The sequence below is a fragment of the Bactrocera oleae genome, unplaced genomic scaffold (genome assembly GCF_042242935.1).
Source record: "Bactrocera oleae isolate idBacOlea1 unplaced genomic scaffold, idBacOlea1 ctg00000013.1, whole genome shotgun sequence".
Lineage (NCBI taxonomy): Eukaryota > Metazoa > Arthropoda > Insecta > Diptera > Tephritidae > Bactrocera > Bactrocera oleae.
In genome coordinates, this window is record NW_027212756.1 from 40,001 (window position 1) to 50,000 (window position 10,000).

The 10,000-nt window shown below is 24.6% G+C and overlaps 3 non-coding genes across 3 annotated transcripts in view; all 3 read left to right on the plus strand.

Moving 5' to 3' along the window:
* Positions 1-5,649: 5,649 nt before the first annotated feature.
* On the plus strand, positions 5,650-7,639 carry LOC138858741 (small subunit ribosomal RNA). Its single transcript, XR_011397775.1, has one exon. It is a non-coding gene; the product is annotated as a small subunit ribosomal RNA (ribosomal RNA).
* A 624-nt stretch (positions 7,640-8,263) lies between these two features.
* LOC138858759 (5.8S ribosomal RNA) lies at positions 8,264-8,442 on the plus strand. Its single transcript, XR_011397791.1, has one exon. It is a non-coding gene; the product is annotated as a 5.8S ribosomal RNA (ribosomal RNA).
* A 502-nt stretch (positions 8,443-8,944) lies between these two features.
* The window catches only part of LOC138858750 (large subunit ribosomal RNA), a 3,977-nt gene continuing 2,921 nt past the window's right edge, over positions 8,945-10,000 (plus strand). Inside the window, exon 1 of the ribosomal RNA XR_011397784.1 lies at positions 8,945-10,000. This exon is cut by the window's right edge and continues 2,921 nt beyond it. This is a non-coding gene — a ribosomal RNA (large subunit ribosomal RNA).

Consider the following 10,000-nt stretch of genomic DNA (forward strand, 5'->3'; position numbering starts at 1 on the left):
ATAAATTTTCATATAAGTATTAATTGCATAAAGTCTATGAAGTAATAAATTTTCATATAAGTACTAAATGTATAAAGTCTATGAAGTAATAAATTTTCATATAAGTAGTAAATATATAAAGTCTATGAAGTAATAAATTTTCATATAAGTATTAATTGTATAAAGTCTATGAAGTAATAAATTTTCATATAAGTATTAATTGTATAAAGTCTATGAAGTAATAAATTTTCATATAAGTATTAATTGTATAAAGTCTATGAAGTAATAAATTTTCATATAAGTATTAATTGTATAAAGTCTATGAAGTAATAAATTTTCATATAAGTACTAAATGTATAAAGTCTATGAAGTAATAAATTTTCATATAAGTATTAATTGTATAAAGTCTATGAAGTAATAAATTTTCATATAAGTATTAATTGTATAAAGTCTATGAAGTAATAAATTTTCATATAAGTAGTAAATATATAAAGTCTATGAAGTAATAAATTTTCATATAAGTATTAATTGCATAAAGTCTATGAAGTAATAAATTTTCATATAAGTATTAATTGTATAAAGTCTATGAAGTAATAAATTTTCATATAAGTATTAATTGTATAAAGTCTATGAAGTAATAAATTTTCATATAAGTACTAAATGTATAAAGTCTATGAAGTAATAAATTTTCATATAAGTAGTAAATATATAAAGTCTATGAAGTAATAAATTTTCATATAAGTATTAAATGTATAAAGTCTATGAAGTAAAATATAAAGTCTATGAAGTAAAATATAAAGTCTATGAAGTAATAAATTTTTATATAAGTATAAAAAATATAAAGTCTATGAAGTAATGAATTTTCATATAAGTATAAAAAATATAAAGTCTATGAAGTAATGAATTTTCATATAAGTATTAAATGTATAAAGTCTATGAAGTAATAAATTTTCATATAAGTAGTAAATATATAAAGTCTATGAAGTAATAAATTTTCATATAAGTATTAATTGTATAAAGTCTATGAAGTAATAAATTTTCATATAAGTATTAATTGTATAAAGTCTATGAAGTAATAAATTTTCATATAAGTACTAAATGTATAAAGTCTATGAAGTAATAAATTTTCATATAAGTACTAAATGTATAAAGTCTATGAAGTAATAAATTTTCATATAAGTAGTAAATATATAAAGTCTATGAAGTAATAAATTTTCATATAAGTATTAATTGTATAAAGTCTATGAAGTAATAAATTTTCATATAAGTATTAATTGTATAAAGTCTATGAAGTAATAAATTTTCATATAAGTACTAAATGTATAAAGTCTATGAAGTAATAAATTTTCATATAAGTAGTAAATATATAAAGTCTATGAAGTAATAAATTTTCATATAAGTATTAATTGTATAAAGTCTATGAAGTAATAAATTTTCATATAAGTATTAATTGTATAAAGTCTATGAAGTAATAAATTTTCATATAAGTACTAAATGTATAAAGTCTATGAAGTAATAAATTTTCATATAAGTAGTAAATATATAAAGTCTATGAAGTAATAAATTTTCATATAAGTATTAATTGTATAAAGTCTATGAAGTAATAAATTTTCATATAAGTATTAATTGTATAAAGTCTATGAAGTAATAAATTTTCATATAAGTACTAAATGTATAAAGTCTATGAAGTAATAAATTTTCATATAAGTAGTAAATATATAAAGTCTATGAAGTAATAAATTTTCATATAAGTATTAATTGCATAAAGTCTATGAAGTAATAAATTTTCATATAAGTATTAATTGTATAAAGTCTATGAAGTAATAAATTTTCATATAAGTATTAATTGTATAAAGTCTATGAAATAATAAATTTTCATATAAGTATTAATTGTATAAAGTCTATGAAGTAATAAATTTTCATATAAGTACTAAATGTATAAAGTCTATGAAGTAATAAATTTTCATATAAGTAGTAAATATATAAAGTCTATGAAGTAATAAATTTTCATATGAGTATTAAATGTATAAAGTCTATGAAGTAAAATATAAAGTCTATGAAGTAATAAATTTTTATATAAGTATAAAAAATATAAAGTCTATGAAGTAATGAATTTTCATATAAGTAGTAAATATATAAAGTCTATGAAGTAATAAATTTTCATATAAGTATTAAATGTATAAAGTCTATGAAGTAAAATATAAAGTCTATGAAGTAATAAATTTTTATATAAGTATAAAAAATATAAAGTCTATGAAGTAATAAATTTTCATATAAGTATTAATTGTATAAAGTCTATGAAGTAATAAATTTTCATATAAGTATTAATTGTATAAAGTCTATGAAGTAATAAATTTTCATATAAGTATTAATTGTATAAAGTCTATGAAGTAATAAATTTTCATATAAGTATTAATTGTATAAAGTCTATGAAGTAATAAATTTTCATATAAGTATTAATTGTATAAAGTCTATGAAGTAATAAATTTTCATATAAGTATTAATTGTATAAAGTCTATGAAGTAATAAATTTTCATATAAGTATTAATTGTATAAAGTCTATGAAATAATAAATTTTCATATAAGTATTAATTGTATAAAGTCTATGAAGTAATAAATTTTCATATAAGTATTAATTGTATAAAGTCTATGAAGTAATAAATTTTCATATAAGTATTAATTGTATAAAGTCTATGAAGTAATAAATTTTCATATAAGTATTAAATGTATAAAGTCTATGAAGTAAAATATAAAGTCTATGAAGTAATAAATTTTTATATAAGTATAAAAAATATAAAGTCTATGAAGTAATGAATTTTCATATAAGTATTAAATGTATAAAGTCTATGAAGTAATAAATTTTCATATAAGTATTAATTGTATAAAGTCTATGAAGTAATAAATTTTCATATAAGTAGTAAATATATAAAGTCTATGAAGTAATAAATTTTCATATAAGTATTAAATGTATAAAGTCTATGAAGTAAAATATAAAGTCTATGAAGTAATAAATTTTTATATAAGTATAAAAAATATAAAGTCTATGAAGTAATGAATTTTCATATAAGTATTAAATGTATAAAGTCTATGAAGTAATAAATTTTCATATAAGTATTAATTGTATAAAGTCTATGAAGTAATAAATTTTCATATAAGTATTAATTGTATAAAGTCTATGAAGTAATAAATTTTCATATAAGTATTAATTGTATAAAGTCTATGAAGTAATAAATTTTCATATAAGTATTAATTGTATAAAGTCTATGAAGTAATAAATTTTCATATAAGTAGTAAATATATAAAGTCTATGAAGTAATAAATTTTCATATGAGTATTAAATGTATAAAGTCTATGAAGTAAAATATAAAGTCTATGAAGTAATAAATTTTTATATAAGTATAAAAAATATAAAGTCTATGAAGTAATGAATTTTCATATAAGTATTAAATGTATAAAGTCTATGAAGTAATAAATTTTCATATAAGTATTAAATGTATAAAGTCTATGAAGTAATAAATTTTCATATAAGTATTAAATATGAAGTCATACAAGTTAAAAATTTAAAAAAAAAATCGATTGTAAAAATACTTTTGATGTTATTAGTTGTATTATGACCATGACGATATTTGAAAATGATATAAATTACCCACGTATATATGAGTTTTTAAATTTTAAATAGGTTAAAAGAATTTTTCCATATATTTTCGGGTTGGTAACGTCAACATGGGAGAGAACATTTATAACAAATTTGCACAAATCTGCTCAAATTGACATATACTGAAATAGTACTTATATGAAAATTTATTACTTCATAGACTTTATACATTTAGTACTTATATGAAAATTTTTTACTGCTAGGAAATGTATTATACTTTTATATATTTGAATTCCTTATGTTAGTTTATTAGTAAGAAATTGTTTTTAAATACTTATAAGTATGAATATTACTATACTTATATGATTTATGTATTTGGTACTTGTATGAAAATTTTCATACTTGTATGACTTTATTTACTTAGTATTTATATGGAAATATTTTTTACTTTATATGTATTTTTAAGTAAATATGAAAATGAAAGTTGATTTTGTGTGCCTTTTTATTCCTGGTTTTTATACAGTTAGTTTAAATAGAAATAGATTTTGTTTTATACAAAACTCTATATTCTGTACTAACATATTGTATATAATGAGCGTTTTTTATTCCTGGTTTTTATACAGTTAGTTTAAATAGAAATAGATTTTGTTTTATACAAAATTCTATATTCTGTACTAACATATTGTATATAATGAGCGTTTTTTATTCCTGGTTTTTATACAGTTAGTTTAAATAGAAATAGATTTTGTTTTATACAAAACTCTATATTCTGTACTAACATATTGTATATAATGAGCGTTTTCTATTCCTGGTTTTTATACAGTTAGTTTAAATAGAAATAGATTTTGTTTTATACAAAACTCTATATTCTGTACTAACATATTGTATATAATGAGCGTTTTTTATTCCTGGTTTTTATACAGTTAGTTTAAATAGAAATAGATTTTGTTTTATACAAAACTCTATATTCTGTACTAACATATTGTATATAAGCGTTTTTTATTCCTGGTTTTTATACAGTTAGTTTAAATAGAAATAGATTTTGTTTTATACAAAACTCTATATTCTGTACTAACATATTGTATATAATGAGCGTTTTTTATTCCTGGTTTTTATACAGTTAGTTTAAATAGAAATAGATTTTGTTTTATACAAAACTCTATATTCTGTACTAACATATTGTATATAATGAGCGTTTTTTATTCCTGGTTTTTATACAGTTAGTTTAAATAGAAATAGATTTGTTTTATACAAAACTCTATATTCTGTACTAACATATTGTATATAATGAGCGTTTTTTATTCCTGGTTTTTATACAGTTAGTTTAAATAGAAATAGATTTTGTTTTATACAAAACTCTATATTCTGTACTAACATATTGTATATAATGAGCGTTTTTTATTCCTGGTTTCCTACAGTTAGTTTAAATAGAAATAGATTTTGTTTTATACAAAAACATAAAAAATCTATTATTCTATACTAACATATTGTAGAAATAAATATTAAACAATATTTTAGTTTTATTTGTGAGCTATTCTAATATTTACTCATAAAATATATGTGTAAAAGGATGGTTTTTAAATAAAATAAAATATTAATGTGTTGCACCCGAAAATACTTTTTATCATATATTTATTATTGAAATAAATATAATAGAATTTGAAATTATTAATTTCAAATCAAGAAAAAAATGTATATACTCTTAAAAAAATGTATATATATTACTATATGCATTGAAATAAAGTAAAATGTATAGAATGATATTATTTGAAAATTTTGCCAATATAAGAAGAAATATCGTTCTTACATAATAATTAAATAATAATATGTATAGAGAACGAAAATTCTTTTCACGATACCAAAACAAAAATTAAAAAAATCCATTTCAAAATCACACAATAGAAATGAAATATAATGAAAAAAAATATAATAAAGAAAGAAACATAGAAAAATTGTTGTGTATATTGTAAATGTTTTTATGTTTTGTGTATTTGTGTATAATTTTCAAATAAGAAAATATCATTTTAAACTTTTATATAATATAAAAAATATTATATAAAAAAGAAATATATATTATTCTGGTTGATCCTGCCAGTAGTTATATGCTTGTCTCAAAGATTAAGCCATGCATGTCTAAGTACAAACAAATTAAAAGTGAAACCGCAAAAGGCTCATTATATCAGTTATGGTTCCATAGATCGTTAACAGTTACTTGGATAACTGTGGTAATTCTAGAGCTAATACATGCAAAATAAACACGGACCTTTTGGAACGTGTGCTTTTATTAGGCTAAAACCAAGCGATTATTCGATCGTTATATTGGTTGAACTCTAGATAACTTGCAGATCGTATGGTCTCGTACCGACGACAGATCTTTCAAATGTCTGCCCTATCAACTTTTGATGGTAGTATCTAGGACTACCATGGTTGCAACGGGTAACGGGGAATCAGGGTTCGATTCCGGAGAGGGAGCCTGAGAAACGGCTACCACATCTAAGGAAGGCAGCAGGCGCGTAAATTACCCACTCCCAGTTCGGGGAGGTAGTGACGAAAAATAACAATACAGGACTCATATCCGAGGCCCTGTAATTGGAATGAGTACACTTTAAATCCTTTAACAAGGACCTATTGGAGGGCAAGTCTGGTGCCAGCAGCCGCGGTAATTCCAGCTCCAATAGCGTATATTAAAGTTGTTGCGGTTAAAACGTTCGTAGTTGAATTTGTGCTTCATACGGGTAGTACAACTATAATTGTGGTATGTACATTACCTTATGTATGTAAGCGTATTACCGGTGGAGTTCTTATATATAATTAATACAATGTATTTTTTATATATTCCTCCTATTTAAACCTGCTTCAGTGCTCTTCATCGAGTGTTGTTGTGGGCCGGTACAATTACTTTGAACAAATTAGAGTGCTTAAAGCAGGCTCCAAATGCCTGAATATTTTGTGCATGGAATAATGAAATAAGACCTCTGTTCTACTTTCATTGGTTTTTAGATCAAGAGGTAATGATTAATAGAAGCAGTTTGGGGGCATTAGTATTACGACGCGAGAGGTGAAATTCTTGGACCGTCGTAAGACTAACTTAAGCGAAAGCATTTGCCAAAGATGTTTTCATTAATCAAGAACGAAAGTTAGAGGTTCGAAGGCGATCAGATACCGCCCTAGTTCTAACCATAAACGATGCCAGCTAGCAATTGGGTGTAGCTACTACTATGGCTCTCTCAGTCGCTTCCCGGGAAACCAAAGCTTTTGGGCTCCGGGGGAAGTATGGTTGCAAAGCTGAAACTTAAAGGAATTGACGGAAGGGCACCACCAGGAGTGGAGCCTGCGGCTTAATTTGACTCAACACGGGAAAACTTACCAGGTCCGAACATAAGCGTGTAAGACAGATTGATAGCTCTTTCTCGAATCTATGGGTGGTGGTGCATGGCCGTTCTTAGTTCGTGGAGTGATTTGTCTGGTTAATTCCGATAACGAACGAGACTCAAATATATTAAATAGATGCTTTCAGGATTATGGTGTTGAAGCTTATATAGCCTTCATTCATGCGTTCATCTTGAATGTACAAGTGTTTGAATGTGTTTATATAAGTGGAGTCGTACCTGTTGGTTTGTCCCATTATAAGGACACTAGCTTCTTAAATGGACAAATTGCGTCTAGCAGTAACGAGATTGAGCAATAACAGGTCTGTGATGCCCTTAGATGTCCTGGGCTGCACGCGCGCTACAATGAAAGTATCAACGTGTATTTCCTAGACCGAGAGGTCCGGGTAAACCGCTGAACCACTTTCATGCTTGGGATTGTGAACTGAAACTGTTCACATGAACTTGGAATTCCCAGTAAGTGTGAGTCATTAACTCGCATTGATTACGTCCCTGCCCTTTGTACACACCGCCCGTCGCTACTACCGATTGAATTATTTAGTGAGGTCTCCGGACGTGATCACTGTGACGCCTTGTGTTTCACGGTTGTTTCGCAAAAGTTGACCGAACTTGATTATTTAGAGGAAGTAAAAGTCGTAACAAGGTTTCCGTAGGTGAACCTGCGGAAGGATCATTATTGTGTTCCTATCCGAAAAGAAAAAAAAATAATTATATAAAAACAAAATAAAAAAAAAGAATAAAAAAGAAAAAAAAGTTTTCTTTTTGTTCTTTTCATTCAAAATGTTTTGAATTATACAATGTTTTGAATGTTTTTCTGTTTTTTTTTTTTTTTTAACTCCTTGTAATGCATTATGACAATATATATTATATTGTGAACTTCGCATACATTGTATTTGAACGCAATAAAAAAACCTTTAAACATATAGCTGTACTTATTATTTATATAGAAAATAATATTTAATTGTGATATTTATATAAAATATTATAAATGATAAGTTAACTTGTTCACATTAACGTGTGTAATACCTTTTTTTTATGGTATTTTCTATTTGTGATTAAAAACATGTTGAAAAATTTAAAAAAAGAAAACGCACAAATAGAGAAGAAAATAATATATAAAAGGTATTACTGTTTTTGTTGACCTAAGACATGCGCAGCTGCAAATGTTTGGGTTTAAAATTACAATTTATTGAAAGATGTTTTAAACTTATGTATTAAAAATTTATTATTGATTAATTATTAATACTTTCAATAAATTAAAATTCTTTGACTTTGAATTAAAAAAATACAAAAAAATTATCACTCTAAGCGGTGGATCACTCGGCTCATGGGTCGATGAAGAACGCAGCAAACTGTGCGTCATCGTGTGAACTGCAGGACACATGAACATCGACATTTTGAACGCATATTGCGGTCCATGCTGTTATGTACTTTAATTAATTTTAAAGTGCTGCTTGGACTACATATGGTTGAGGGTTGTAAGACTATGCTAAATTAGTTGCTTATTCTTTTAGTCAATTAATAGAATTTAAGCATATGGCATATTATTGGATTGTATTTTTCAATCCATAATATTAATAGCATAAAAAGAAATATAGAAAATATATTCTTGAATACCTCATATTTGAACGAAAATTTATGATAAATGAGAATCTTAGTATTCCCATAAAAGAAAAAATTTTCAACATTATTTAAATTATATTAAATAATACATAAGAGGAATGTCTAGCATAAAATAAATTTTTATTCTAGAATTAATTCACTCTATTGTATTGAGAAAAATTTATAATAAAAAAAAATATATGATATGTGGAGGAATAATGTTGTTAATTTTATTAATTATTATATTATGAATTTTAAAAAGGGATGAAAAGATTGAATAATATTGAGTAATCAAGATATAAAAATATATTTCTTTAAAATAGCAAATAGCAAAAAAATTAAATAAAAATAAACAAATCAATCTAAAATATATTTTATACAACCTCAACTCATATGGGACTACCCCCTGAATTTAAGCATATTAATGAGGGGAGGAAAAGAAACTAACAAGGATTTTCTTAGTAGCGGCGAGCGAAAAGAAAATAGTTCAGCACTAAGTCACTTTGTCTATATGGCAAATGTGAGATGCAGTGTATGGAATATCTTAATATCTAGTATGAGAAATTAACGATTTAAGTCCTTCTTAAATGAGGCCATTTACCCATAGAGGGTGCCAGGCCCGTATAACGTTAATGATTACTAGAAAGATATTTCCAAAGAGTCGTGTTGCTTGATAGTGCAGCACTAAGTGGGTGGTAAACTCCATCTAAAACTAAATATAACCATGAGACCGATAGTAAACAAGTACCGTGAGGGAAAGTTGAAAAGAACTCTGAATAGAGAGTTAAATAGTACGTGAAACTGCTTAGAGGTTAAGCCCGATGAACCTGAATATCCATTATGAAAAATTCATCATTATAACTGTAGTATTTAATTTTAAATATTATAATAATAGTGTGCATTTTTTTCATATAAGGACATTGTAATCTATTAACATAATAAAATATTTATCAAAAGATCATTGGTTTTTAAGTTTATTCAAATTAATTTGCTTTTAGCTTATTAACATAGAATAATTACTGATGATTTGATAAAGTGTTGATAGATTTTATTATATATAATGCTAAAATTCTTTTGAATTTTACAATAATATTATTATCATTGATTTTAATATTAATTGTATGCATTTATATGATTAACAATGCGAAAGATTCAGGATACCTTCGGGACCCGTCTTGAAACACGGACCAAGGAGTCTAACATATGTGCAAGTCATTGGGTTATATTAAACCTAATGGCGAAATTAACTTAACTGTATTAATAATGGGATTAATTTTTAATGTATTACATTATTAATTCAATCCCGGGGCGTTCCATATAGTTATGTATAATGATAATTTATTATTATTTATACCTCTAACTGGAGCGTACCTTGAGCATATATGCTGTGACCCGAAAGATGGTGAACTATACTTGATCAGGTTGAAGTCAGGGG